This window comes from Callospermophilus lateralis, chromosome 5 (assembly GCF_048772815.1).
Source record: "Callospermophilus lateralis isolate mCalLat2 chromosome 5, mCalLat2.hap1, whole genome shotgun sequence".
Lineage (NCBI taxonomy): Eukaryota > Metazoa > Chordata > Mammalia > Rodentia > Sciuridae > Callospermophilus > Callospermophilus lateralis.
The window spans coordinates 59,268,832-59,284,049 of NC_135309.1; positions in this window are offsets into that span (position 1 = coordinate 59,268,832).

The following is a 15,218-nucleotide window of genomic DNA, read 5'->3' on the forward strand; positions in this document are numbered from 1 at the left end:
CGTACATATACTTAGTCACATATATTTTGGGTGTCAACTATATTGTTATAATCTAAATAACATTTGTTGGTTTAACTAATTACAAAGTAATCATTTAAGACTTTAAAACAGGTACAAACCCTAATTCCTTTAAGACACAGTTTCCCCCAAGTAATAAAACCTTTCAAATACTAGAAAATTATCTTAATAGATAGGAGCAGATCAATGTTTCTGACTTTGCTTCATACTAGTACATTAAAGTTTAAAATAACTTTAATGACTGTGCTACTATAGCCAATTTATTTATTTATTTATTTATTTTGAGAGAGAGAGAGAGAGAGAGAGAGAGAGAGAGAGAGATATTTATTTTTTTTAGTTCTAGGCAGACACATCTTTGTTTCTATGTGGTGCTGAGGATCGAACCCGGCTCACACACATGCCAGGCGAGCGCGCTGCCGCTTGAGCCACATCCCCAGCCCTACTATAGCCAATTTAATCACAAACTTTTTGAGGTTTACCTTCCACAAAACTTCTTTATATTAGTTTTGCCTTCTTTCATCTTGGACTTTAGCAAAAGAATATTACTTTACCAGAAAAAATACTTTCTCATCCAGAAACATTAAAAAAAATTTTTTTTTAGTTGTAGATGGACACAATATATTTGTTTTATTTATTTATTTTATGTGGTGCTGAGGATCGAACCCAGTTCCTCACATATGCGAGGCAAGCTCTCAACCACTGAGCTACAAAAACTCAGTCCCAGAAACATTTCTTTTACCATCTATTTTTCCATGCTGAAATATTTCCATACCTATAACTTTCTTTTATATTTTCTAGTTTGGGACACTTTTAAAATTTTGTATTCTGAAACAGTCTTTACAAATGTTTCTGCACATTTAATTTACACAACAAATTTCATCCCAGGAAAGGGTTGGACAATCCAGCATACACAAAAGCTGTGCTTTGATGTTATTTCTCCCAGGTTGCATTCAAAGGGTTGGAGCACAGGATATTTTTGAGCCAGACCTATGTCCCTTATCATAAGGAGAGATTGCCATCAACTTTAGATGAGTTCCCCACTGTCAATTGTCCCCATAGGTTCCTTTTGGGCCTTTTTCTTCAATTACACATATTGATATGCAATAGAGGATGCCCTTTCTATCCTTTTCTTTAGAGTTCCTTGAAGATCCTTTTTCAGAGACTGCCTACAAAACACAGGTAGGCCTTAGTTTCTGTCTTTCTCTTCTCTGGGTGCAGTTATTGATTCTGCCAGTTTCCCCAGGCATTTAGTTTGATGGGATACTGTTATAGCAAGAATGGCTTTGCCCCAGTGATAGAAATCCCCTGGCCAAATGGGGTGTCCTGTCAGATCTTAAAAGGGAAGATTGTTCTTGCACCCAGCTCATAAAGTAACAGTGCTGAAACCTACTGTCACATTCTTTGTGGCCAGCAGCCTCCACCCCCAGGGGCAGAGGGCCTGAAAGGCAGGGCAGAAGCCATTTTTCTACAGCCCAGACAGCTTTTCTGGAATCCCCTGCCCCAGTTTAGGGCTAGTTTGGTGAGATGATCTGTGGCTGCCTGGGGCTAGGCTGAGAAATAGTGCTGGAAATGCCAGCACTGGGTTTAAAATATTTAAATCTTTTTAACCCTTTCTTCTGGTGTCCAGCTATCCTTGCACCCCAGAGGCAGTGACTTTTGTCACCTTCAACTTATTTCCTGATGGTTCAGACCCCTTATCATGCAGTTGCATAAATGCCTGTACATACAGAATCTCTTTCATACACTTTACCCCTGACAGACCAACTTCAATGTCAAGATTGTATAATAATCCAGAAAAACCATTCAAAGACCAGATTGAGTTACAGTAAAACATCTTTCTCTTAGGCTTATACCTAAAGGCAGCCCATTCAGCCAAGATCTCTCTGCTCAAAATTACTGGTAAGATCAATGCAGCATGGCCTATGTCTTAAAGGGGCAGTGACAGACAAAAAACAGACAAGAGAGGACCACTGAAACCAGGGGGGACAGACAGAAACCTCTAAAACAGACAGATCTGCACGTACAAATTTCTTCCACTTCCTTTACCTTTGATAGACCAACTCCTACTGCAAGATTGTGCATTAATCCAGAAAGCTATTTAAAAGCCAGATCGTTACAGTAAAACATTATTTTAGGCTTATACCTATAGGTGACCCTTCAATTTACTTTACTCTGACAGATTGTACAAAAAAGAAACAGAGAGAAAGAGAGAGAGAGAACCAGAGAGAAGCCCCAAAACCATGACTGACAGACAAGAACCTTTAAATTGACCAACCAAGATCTTCCCCGAGAGACTGCCAATGGGATCAATGCAGTATTGACCATGTCTTAAAAGGGGGCAGTAACAGATACTCACAAAACAAAAACACAGACAAGCAGAGGGAATTCCCAAGCCTAATGCCAACAAACAGATGAGAACCTAAAACAGAAACACTGTTAAACCACGTTGCAAAGAAAGGACCACTGACTCCAATTTTATATCAACTTAAAGCAAGATTGTAATTGTGTACACTGGCCAGGACTGTCTCTCCCAAAATCCCTGGGCTAGAGAACAGTACCCCAGCTCTCTAGGAGCATAGTTTTATAGCACAAAAAGTTGCAAAGGGAGGTGTCTTGAGAACTTACAGATAACAGGATTTTGACAAGCATAATTCAAAGGCAGATAGTAGGTTAATGATCTACATGGCTTAACATTTCAAGGTAGGGAATAAATTTAGATCCCAACATCAGAATTTATGAGGTGCCACTGAGGTTTCAGAGAAGGTTGTTGTCTAGTCAGGAAAAGCCAGGCCTGGGTGACTTCAAGGCAAGGGCAGGAATTTCAAACAAGTTTAGAAATCGCAGTAATTTATAGTAAAACAGAAATTAACTTCTCATGACTTTGTGACGAGTTGGCTCCCAATCTTAAAATGGAATTAGGCTGGGTTCATCAATATCTCCCATTGAACTGTCTCTCCTATCCCAGTGGTGCCACAGATGTCCCCACAAAGAGGGACCAGATGTTCCCACAAAGAGGAATCAGATGGATGGAATCAAGGGTCTTGGCATGCACACTGGGGGACTTACCAGATGGCCAAGGGTAAGTGACTTTACTGAGTTCAGTTTCCTTTTTCTCAAAGTGGATCATAAGAAGACACCTGTAGTGTTCAGGGAGAGAAGGCAGGAGTTTCCCAAGCAAAAGGAGCTTTGGAAGCTGCTGGAAAGGTCCCTCAGTCCCTCCCTTTACTCACCAGAGTTAACTCCTCTGTTTCCATCTGAGGCAAACTGACTTCTAACTCTCCTGCAGTTGGCTCTCAATAAGCTCGCCAGCATCGTGAATCCTCAGCATGGAAGTGAATCAACTCTTACCTTCACGAGCAACTATTTTTGTGATTTCCTTCACCTTTGATTAAATTTACTTGTTTCTGAACTTCATATAAACGAATGACACAAAGTGTGCTTTATTTTTTTTGTGCACCTATTGTTCAACAAATTGTTTGTGAGATTCAACCATATTGTTGCATTATCTGTAATTCTATTTAATTGCTGAATAGTACATATACCACAATTTGTTTGCCTAGTCTCCTGCTGAGGGGTATTTGGATTGTTTCCAGTTTTTGCTATGAAGGGGAGGAAAAACTTTTCTCTATCCTTTTGCATTTGAGTCTGAGAATTAAGCTGATGTGAGACGAATCAACAGGAAAAAAGCACACAAATTTAATTTAATGTTTTCACCCGTGCATGGGAGCCTTCCTGGAAAAAATTAAAATCTGAAGAAGTGGTTAAGACTGAGAATGAATATGCTTGTGTGTTTGTTTGTGTGTGTGCACACGTGCTTGGTCTACCACCAAGCTATATCCCTGGTCTTCTTTGCTTTTTTGAGATAGAGTCTCCCTAGGCTGAATTTAGGATCCTCCTGTGCCAGCCTCCTGAGTAGCTGGGATTATGGGTATATGTCACTGTGCCTGGAGTTTACATGCTTTTTTAAAAAAAGAACAATAATTTAGTGAAGCAACAAGACAAAGAAAAGGAAGTTTAAACTTCCAAGGGCAGTAATTGTGGGAAAATGTCTATGAATTATAAGAGGAAAACTCATGCTGAAAAGGATAATTTTAATAGGTTGGTTTGTGCAGTTCCATTTTGGGATTAACTCTCAGTTCCTGGTGAAAAGACTGCCCTCTTCCTGGGACTGCCCTCTTCTCACAGGAATTACTGTCCTGCTTTCAGGTAGAAAGAGGGAAGGCAGAGAGCTTTTCCCAAATCTGCTGTTTCTTAAGTGCCTTTGGCTCAAAATAATCAACATGCCAAAGAGGCATGTTTTGGGGTGGCAAGTTCTGACCTTCTTTAGCTATCATGAATAAAGTTACCATGGACTTATCGTATAAATCTTTTGGTTGACTTACGCTTCGATGGAGTGGAGTTGCTGAACCACAGCATGAGTGCATTTTTTTTTTTTTTTTTTGGTACCGGGTATTGAACTCAGGGGCATTCAACCACTGAGCCACATTCCCAGCCCTATTTTATATTTTATTTAGAGTCTCCCTGAGTTGCTTAATGTCTCGAAGTTGCAGAGGTTGTTTTTGAACTAGTGATATTCCTGTCTGAGCCTCCCAAGCCTCTGGGATTACAGGCGTGTGCCACTATACCCAGCTGCACATTTTTAACTTCACAAGAAACCGTCTATTTCCTGAATTGATTGTTCTGTTTTACAGTCCCATCAACAATATATGAACATTTCCATTGCTTCTTTTCTTAATATAAATGCAAGTCAGAGTGGTCCATATCAACTTTTCAGTGTTTCTCTTTTCAGAGACTTTAATAGAATATTTTTGGTAACATTAAATCCCAGCATATGGGTGACCACATTCTGGATAATTCTTGCCCAGTGTCCAATATTTTCAATATATACAGATACAAATATGTCATATAAAATACAGTTATCTTGGTTGGGTACAGTGGCTATATGCCTATAATCCAAGTGACTGAGCAGGCTGAGGCTAGCCTGGGCAATTTAGCCAAGCCCTATGTCAAAATAAAAAGTGAAAAGTTCTGGTGAGATAGTTCAATGGTGGAGAATTTGTCTAGCATATGCAAGGTCCTGGGCTCACGCTTCAGTATGCCCCGCCGCCACACACAAAGAATATATACAATATCCATCTCACTTTATGTGATAGTTCTTTCTTGTGTGTAAAGCTGAGTTTTGTAGTTCAAATCATTTACTGAAATAATCTTCTCCAACTTTGGTGTCCAGTTCACATTCTCCTCTTCCAGGATGGTCTCTCATGTTGTCTTGACTAAAGCAATTTCTTCGTTCTCTAAGTTTTAGCAGCTCCCATGATTTGACATTTGTCATCAATGACACTCTTTTGGACCTTCATATAATTTATAGCTTGATTGCTTAGCCTACTTATTCACATGTATATATATATATATATATTACCTTTACACACACACACATACCCAATACCTTCATTAAAGGAAGAAATGGTATCTTAATGTTTAAAAAATTTCTTTCCTCTTATCTAGTGCAATGCCTCGCACACAGCCAGTACTCTATAACATTTCCTACTTAATCTTTTTCTTTCTTTCTTTTGTGTTAGGTGAGGAATAACTGTTATTTTCTGAGTCAAGTAATTTACTTGTTTCAATTACACAGCAATGTCTTCAATTTTCTATTTCTCTTGACTAGTGTAGAGCAAGCTTTATGTTAAGATTGTTGATTCAAATGCTCTTTCCTTCCCATTTTACTAATTCCTAGTTGGAAGCACCCCCTGTGTGGCATGGTTTAAAATAAAAAGCACAACATAAGGAGATTAGGGATTCCATCTGAGATTTCCCTCTAATTCTCCCTGGGGACTGTGAGTTGCCATTTACAGGCCTCACAAGGTACAGAATCCACTTGCCAGTCCCTGCAGGCTGAGGAGGCTCCTGTTCTTAAAAGCTCAGCTCAGAGGTTATGTTTTCTCTCTTCCTAAATACAGAGACTTGTTCAGCCCTTATTGTTCCTACACTACATCACTCATGCTTTTTTAGTGGTTGGCACTTTGAGACACAATTTTTTATATGTGTTTGTTTATTCGTAATGGGACTATTAAAGTAGGATCTATAGCAGGACTATCCTCAAAGCAGGATCATCATATACATCAGTCTTCCTTGCTTGGTATGTAGTAAAAGCTCAACAAATTAATATACAGATTAATGAGTAAACATTAGGATATTCTAAATATCCTAATCCTGCCAGGCACAGTGGTGCATGTCTGTAATCCCACTGGCTCCGGAGGCTGAAGCAGGAAGCCTTCAAAACCAGCCTCAGCAAAGGCAAGGCACTAAACAACTAGGTGAGACCTGATCGATCTCTAAATAAAACACAAAATAGGACTGAGGATGTGGCTCAGTAGTCGAATGCCCTTGAGTTCAATCCCCAGTACCAAAAAAAAAAAAAAAAAAAAAAAAAAAAATCCTAATATCTTAAAGAATTTCCACCTTTAAAAATTTCAAATCTCTGGATTATTTTAATACAGAAATGACTATTTAGCTTAATTCTCTCACCTAACTTCCAGGAAGTTGGTGGGCTATGTGTTATGTAGCTTTGAAATTATTGCAAATGTTTACATAGCTTGATATATGAATGATATTATTTTGATTTTTTTTTTTTTAATTTATTCTGAGACAGAGTCTCACTAAATTGCTCGGGCTGGCCTTGAATTAGAATTCTCTTCCCTCAGCCTCCCAAATCACTAGGATTACAGGTGTGCACCAATCACAACACCAGTCTGATATTGTTTTGTTGTGTATCCCCTCGCCCTGGGAGTGTGACCTTATTCAGAACCTTATGTGAGAACTTGAACTCCCTTTCCCTTGGGAGTCTTACACCACATCTTGTTAGACTCCTCACCTGCAAGTCACTAACTTCAACTCCTGGTCTTCAAAATACTTGTAGACTGAGTACTAATCAGAAAAAAGATATAGTCTGTGCTTGTGAAGCTAGATTTAAAGATAGGTAGTTAGTGTAGTTAGGTAAATGGAAAATGAAGGCCACATTGAGAATGGAGCCCAGGAAGGCAGAGCAGCACTTGGGAAATTGAAATGTTAATGTTCCCAAGGCCCAGAGCCCATTCTAAAGAAATGTTAATGAAACAGCTCCTAGCAAACAGAGAGATGCTAATCAAAAGCAGCTCCAGGCCCTTCCTGACCAGATTACTCCTCAGGCCCATCTGCCCCTCACCTTTTGGGTCTCCCCACCTACATTCTATCACTGCAAGATAACAGAACAAAGGACAGGACCGCTGACAGAAGTGCGGGAAAGCTGAATGAAGACCTTAGCCATAAAAGAGAGATTCCATCTCTTGGGTCCCCTTCTTCCTCCGGGAGAAGTCTTTTCTGCTGTCCTTTAATAAAGCTTCTACTTTCCACTCTACACTTCCCTCGGTGTGCTTCTCTGATGTTATACTTCAGCACTGGGGAAGCAAGGACTGGTCACCGGTAAACAGCGGTAACACCTGTATAATTACATCAAAATGAATTCTACTGTCAGCTATAATGAAAAAGAACCAGTTTAAAAAAAAAATACATGTAGATTCAAGAGTTCGACAGACACATTAGGGTTTATGCCCACTCTGTGGGCCGTTTCCCCATAGACAGAGAGCTCAGACATTACAGGATGAGTCCCTGTTAGCCTTAGAGTTATTCTCTGAAGGCTTGACCCCCAACAGTGGCATAGACCTCTAGCACAGAAAGACTTTCTTATTTTGCTGTGGATCTTTGTTGTGGTGGTCAAAATTCTGAGAATCATTTGAATAAAAGTAGACCTCAAACTTTAATTAGACTTTATTTTCCACAAAGTCCTGCTTGTATCCTAGTTCAGCAACTGAATTTTAATATTATTGGAAATCACTATGTGTACTCTCAGTATGCAAGGTACTTTTGTACTTTGTCTATCAAGGGTATTCCCTGGGAGGTTTGTTCACATTATTCTCCTTCTTGTTAAGCATTGTGCACCTAAAAATTTTTTCTTTGTATCACCATAAACCTTGTGATTCATAAAATCATACTTTATCTCTTTACTGTAACCGTGCTATAATAATTTGTTTTGTCAGCATTTCTTTATTTCTTTGTTCTTTATTCTCTTTTGGAATGAACTCCTCATTCTTATGGGGATCTCTTATTGTTGGTTGAGACCAGCTTTGACTCTCCACTCTCTTCTGCCTCTATCAATCAAAAGGATGGAGTTTAGCATATATTTGGCCAATCAGGGTTCATCCTAGCTCTGTCATAGTAATTAGTTCAGGGTTAGACACATGATCCAAATGGGCAAATTAGTTCTCTTAAGATTTGTTATATTGTGGGGCTGGGCATGTGGCTCAAGCTGTAGCACGCTCTCCTGGCATGCGAGCGACCCGGGTTCGATCCTCAGCACCACATACAAAGATGTTGTGTCCGCCATGTAAGCTCATGGTTCCTAGGAGTCATCTTTTCTATTTTTAAAAGAGAGCTGTGTTGAAATGAAATCATCAAGAAGTGGAAGGAGATCATTCTGATGACAGGATTGAACTTCCAGATATGAAATATCTCAATCCAAAACCACCTTGCAATCTCCCAGTGTCATGGGCAAGTTTAGATTTGTATTTCAATCACATTAAAGTTTAATATTCCTTAGTGTTTACTCTTCTTTTTTAATATTTATTTTTTAGGTGAACACAATATCCAATATCTTTATTTTATATTTATGTGATTCTGAGGATCGAACCTAGTGCCTCATGCATGCTAGGCAAGCACTCTACCACTAAGCCACAACCCCAGCCTCCTCAGTATTTACTCTTCTTGCCTTGCCTGGTTAGGTTGAATCTAAGTCTAAAGATATTTTTATCATTTATAGGGAGAGTCATGTGTTTGTCTTAGTCTGTATCCACTCTGTGTTGACCTTCTGTAGATAGGAACTTATTGTGGTTCTCAAGTTATGTTGGCCACTGTCATATCTATCTCCAGTGCTTCTCCTGAGTTGTCTCAGGTGACCAGTACACCCAGGTCAGTGTACAGTTTCCTTATCCCAATCATTTCTACTATGCTGACCTTCCTTAGCCTCTTCATACCCTTTGGATGGGCTTAGGAAGGTATATTAGTCAGGGTTCTCTAAAGAAAAAGGACCAATAGGATGGATATCACATAGGAGTGATTTATTTTAAGGAATTGGCTCATGCAATTGTGGAAGTTGGCAAATCCAGAATCTGCAATGTAGGCTGGCAAGCTAAATTGCCTGGAAGAATTGATGTTGAAATCAAGTCTGAAGACTGTTCTGCCTGCTCCTTTTATCCTTTGCTATTATCTTTTTGAGTCTTCTGAGTAGCATAGTTCTAGTGAATACTGATCTTGTCTACTGCTCTGCTAGCCCAAGATAAGGGGAACATAATACTTTTTTTTTTTTTTTTTTTTTTTTTTGGTACAGAGCACTTTTTTATGAGGCACAAACCTTCTAGCCTCAATCCTTACCTTCTTCTCCATTCAGAAGTGTGACAAAGAAGTATGAATCCTCCAGTGCATCTGACTTCAAACTGCTATTCCTTCTGTAGCTAGGTTTTTTATTAGGGCTGGGATGGAGGGAACCAGTTCAGCCAGATTTTCCTTCTTTTCAAATATGTGAAGTCTTTTCTTATGACTTTTTTTTTTTTTTGGTAGTGCTAGGGATTAAACTCCAGATATGAACTTATCATGGTATCTCCCATGCTAGGCAATATAATTGATCCTTTCTTTCTTTTTTATTTTTTTTAAATTTTCTTGTAGTTGTAGATGTAGAGAATGCCTTTATTTTATTTGTTTATTTTTAATGTGGTGCTGAGGATTGAACCCAGTGCCTCACCTATGCTAGGCAAGCGCTCTGCCACTGAGTTACAGCCCCAGCCCGGCAATATAATTGATCCTAAAAGTTGAGATTGGTATCTTTAGCCAGGTCCAACAATGCTGTGTGGGAAGAATGGCACCCCAAAGTTGTGGTAAAAAGGAAGAAATACACACAAACATCTAATTGAAACTTCTTTCTTTTATTTTAGTATATCAATTACACAAATACTATATTTTCTTCCCTCATTTGCTTTTTTTTTATTAGTTGCTCATGACAATACAATGATCTTGACATATCATACATTTTGAATCAAATGAGGTATAATTTCTCATTTTTCCAAGTGCCTCATTTGCTTCTTGAACTCAATTGCATAATGTGGAAGAAACACTGTGCTTATCTTTTCAGATTGACCCAAAGTCTTTTTTTTTGGTACTGGGGATCGAACTCAGGGGCACTACCACTGAGACATATCCCCAGCCCTATTTTGTATTTTATTTATAGACAGGGTCTCACTGTCTCACTGAGTTTCTTAGTGCCTAGATGTTGCTGAGGTTGACTTTGAACTCGCAATCCTCCTGTTTCAACCTCCTGAATTGCTGGGATTATAGGACTGTACCACCACTCTGGGCTCAAAGACTAAGTCTTAAAGAGAAATTTCAGGCAATATGAGAGAGGAAGGCTAGTGGGGAAATATTTTATGAAAAGTCTCATTTTTATAGCTGAATAATTAAGGAAATAAATTAAAATATTTCTGTGTAGAAATAACCTATATATCAAGATAAACAAGTGAAGAATGATTATTTAAGAGGAAAGCCGTTAGCCTTCTGTACTGGATCAGATCCCATCAGATTAGAAACAGCTGTATTACCTGTAAATCTTACACATGATACCAGTCTTTATTATTTTTACTTCAAGTACATTTTTATTAAAGTAGAGATGCAGATTGTAGTTGGAAGGGGTATACCTTTGTAAAATTAAAAAAAACCCAACAACTTAAAAATCAGGCTGGGAGCAGTGGTGCATGCCTGTAATCCCAGTGGCTTGGGAGGCTGAGACAGGAGGATATGGAATTCAAAGTCAGCCTCAGTAAAAACGAGATGCTAAGCAACTTGGTGAGACCCTGTCTCTAAATAAAATACAAATATGGCTGGGGATGTGTGGCTCAGTGGTTGAGTGTCCCTGAGTTCAATCCCTATTAGAAACAAAACAAAACAAAACAAAAACCCCAAAAACACAAAATCAGAAGATAAGTGCTAATTTTAGAAATGCTTTAAAGATATCCTTAAAATACTTTAAAGTGTTGTAAATGTTATGACCATATTTTGGCATAAAATAAGACTAAAATGCTAAGAATACAAACTGCTTTTTTCTTTTTGGTACCAGGGATGGAGCGCAGGCACACTAGAGAAATGAGCCACATTTCCAGCCCTATTTTGTATTTTATTTAGTGACAGGGTTTTAGTGAGCTACTTAGCGTCTTGCTTTTTGCTGAGGCTGGCTTTGAACTCACAATCCTCCTGTGAGCCACTGGGATTACAGGCATGCTCCACCCTACCTGATGTTGCTTTTGTTTTTGACTAACTATAGGTAATCAATAAGATGGAACTAAAGGAAGTAACTCAATCAATCCTACTATTGCCGAATATCCAGATCTTAACAAGCATATATGGAAAACATTTTGAGCAGTATGTAAACTTGCAAAGGATGTATTATTAGAACAATATTAAAGATAATATATGTACCATACTTTAAGATTCCTAGGCTCTTTTATTATTATTATTTAAAAAAATATTTTATTTTATTTTTTTTTTAAATTTTAGGTGGACATAATATCTTTATTTTTGTTTTTTTATGTGGGGTTGAGAATCGAACCCAGTGCCTCATGCATGCTAGGTAAGCACGCTACCACTTGAACCACATCCCCAGCCCCCTAGGTTCTTTTTATTTTTTTTTTATTTACTTTTTTTTTAAAAAAATTTACTATTGGTTGTTCAAAACATTACATAGTTCTTGACATATCATATTTCACACATTTGATTCAAGTGGCTTATGAACTCCCATTTCCTAGGCTCTTTTTAAAACACAAAAATAAAAGCAGAGTTGTAAGAGATTCTGGACAGTCATTCGATCTTCTGCAACATGATTTATTCTTACACTTTTTAAAGTTAATTTTTAAATTTATATATAACAGCAGAATGCATTACAATTCTTATTACACATATAGAGCACAATTTTTCATATCTCTTGTTGTATACAAAGTATATTCACACAAATTCATGTTTTCATACATGTTCTTTGGATAATAATGTCTATCACATTTATTCTTACACTTTTTTATAACTTAAAAAGAATCCATTTTGCAAAGTACATTAAATGAAAAAAACTGGCTCAGTAAAAGACTGTTTTGAACATTCACTCTGCAAATATATATTGAGGAAATACCATTTAGCATTTTTTTTTTCATTTTGTATTTCAATCCTGGCTATCTTATTTGTTTATATTGTATACTCAGCTTTCTGCCAGCTGTCATTCTCCTGTCCTGTGACAAAAAATGAGTTACTTCTAGCCTTCAGTCTCACCTTCCCCTTCCCTCTCTATCCTAGTCTGGTCCCCTTCCTCTCAGGTCTCTTGGGTATGCTATATATTTCTGTCCCAGATCCAAAAGACATACAGGAAGTAGAGCAAATGTCAAAATAGTTCTCTGTGTGTAGTGAGGTTTGTATATTATAGAAAGAATATGGATGAGGGCAACAATGGCATGCATGTTGAGGCTTGGTGGGGCTTTATGTGACCTAACCAATTATCAGGGTATATGCCCTAACAAGTAAAAGGTCTATAGGGAAAACAAGACATGGGGGAAATCATGATTATTCATGCAAATTAAGTATTTTCACCAAATTTAAGTAACACTTAGTTTACTGGGGGAAACTTTGGAGACAGTGGGATTCTAAGAATTATTTGAATAAAAAACAGGCTAGTTAATCTTAAGAGTAGGCATTAAGAGTAGGAAAGAAACAGGACATACTCCAGGTACAGAGTTAGGTATGAGTAAAACAGAATAGGGTAAGTGTACATTTAGTACCTGACCAAAAACGTGTGTAGTTGTATTTCAACTGAAAATCTGTCATTCTTTTTCATTGTTTTTGGAGAGACACAGATTACTCTTGGTAAGAGTTAATGTTAATACTCTATAATGTATTTATTGTTATTTATAGTTAATACTTTATGATGTGTAGAATAGTAGTTCTCAGACTTGCCTAAACCTGAGTTACTTAATTTTGTAAAGCAGTAGTTTGCCATAAGTTACTCCATTTTGAGTTTAATTTTTTTTTTTAGAGAATTTTAATATTTATTTTTTAGTTTTCGGCGGACACAACATCTTTATCTGTATGTGGTGCTGAGGATCAAACCCAGGCCGCACACATGCCAGGTGAGTGCGCTACCGCTTGAGCCACATCCCCAGCCCTTGAGTTTAATTTTGAGGTGAAATAATTCTACACTTTGTACAAGTAAACAACTACCATCTGGCATAACCATAAATCACAAACTGATAAATTGTGACAATAAAAATGACCACCTGTGAACTTATCAAATTAATCAGAAATGCATGGATTCATGGGCTTATCAAACCCATATAGGAAAAACCAGGCCCATGAGGTTATCGAACACACCAGAACACTGAATGAAGCACTCAAGGCCTATAAAAGGAGGAGCACCTGAAGACTGAATATGCAGCACCCTGACCCCATCACCTGGTCACTTGTCAGGAGTCTTGTTTGGGAAAAACCTCACAGAAGCGAACTTCTGAATCTCTGTCCTTGGGCTTTAGCAGAGCATGGTTTTTCTCCTGCTGGTGATAACCTCACATGTCATACTCCAAAATGACACTGTGAAACTGCCATGTCTGGACATTGGCCTAGAATAAGTTCCTGCCTTTTGACAGCTCTATACCCTGAACAGTCTTTGACTGGTTCATAATCTTATCTGATGACTTTTGTATCCATATCTGCTCTTCACTTTTGCTGTCAGTTCAGTCTTCTGAACTCCTGCAGTTGCCTTAAACCTTTCTTAGCCTTTCAGTAACACACACACACACTTCTGTGACTTGAATGTTATATATATTAGAAATTAAGATTGAAATAAAAGAACCTATGATTACCTGGTTTATGACAACGGGGTGACCCACAGTATTTATTGAACTGCCACTGATGAAAGTGTTATAGTATGTGAATTTATTGTTATTGAATAAATTCTAACATCACAGAAAGACACAAACATACTTGGTCTATGTTAATAACAGCACGGTCATGAGAGTTACTACTTAGCCATGACATATTATATGTCCAACCCATTACATGTAATGTTTAATTTGATCTTTACATCTTCTCTACAAGGTAGGAATCATTTGCATTTTCCTATGATAAAACCATGAGATAATTTCCTCAAACTTACAGTTACCAGTAGCAAACCCTCAAGTCTTTGAATCATATACATGATGGTTTCAGGTAACAGAATGTATCTCCTAAAAGAATCTGAGGTTGAGGAACTCCATCCAGCCATAACTACAAGGTATTGTGAGCAGGATAGATCATAGCCAAAATCAATTCACGTACAGTCAAATGGACAGAAAATAATTTTAAAATCAAAATAAAGGGGAGTAAAGAATGTAAAACATATTATCAATGACTGGATTGACCATACCATCAGAATGGCAAGGACCTCAATCTAGTGAGAGTGGCAAGGGCTTCAATCTAGTCAATCCTGAGTCCACAACTTTGGACTGAGTACTTTCTTTCTTTAGGCCTCCTTTCTTCATTAGTAATTGATTCTTTTTTCCTTTGGTATGGGGGATTAAATCCAGGGGTGCTTAAACACTAAGCCACATCCCCAACCCTTTTATTTTTTGAGACAGGGTCTTGCTAAATTTCTTAGGGCCTTGCTAAATTGCTGAGATTGGCCTTGAACTTGTGATCTTTTTGCCTCAGCTTTCCAGTCACTAGAATTAAATGTGTGCCACCATGCCTGATTAGCAATTTAGATTTTTAAGGTCACTTTGTTAAACTTTATCTAATTACTGAAATACTTACAAATGCCTAACACCAATTGGGCACAGTGGCACCCACAAGTAATCCTAGCTACTAGGAAGGGCAATGGCAAGGCCAATTTCAAGTTCAAGGTCAGCCTGGGCAATTTAATAAAACTTATCTAAAGGCAAGGAAAAAAAAAAAAAAAAGCTGGGGATGTAAGTAAATGGAACAGTGCTGGCCAAGCTATGTGCAAAGCTCCAATACTGGAGGAAAAAAAAATTCTAACATCAACTTTAAAATCGAAGCTTTCCAATTCTACCTTTCAAGGAGGTAAAGGAATGATATAGTTTAGGTAACAG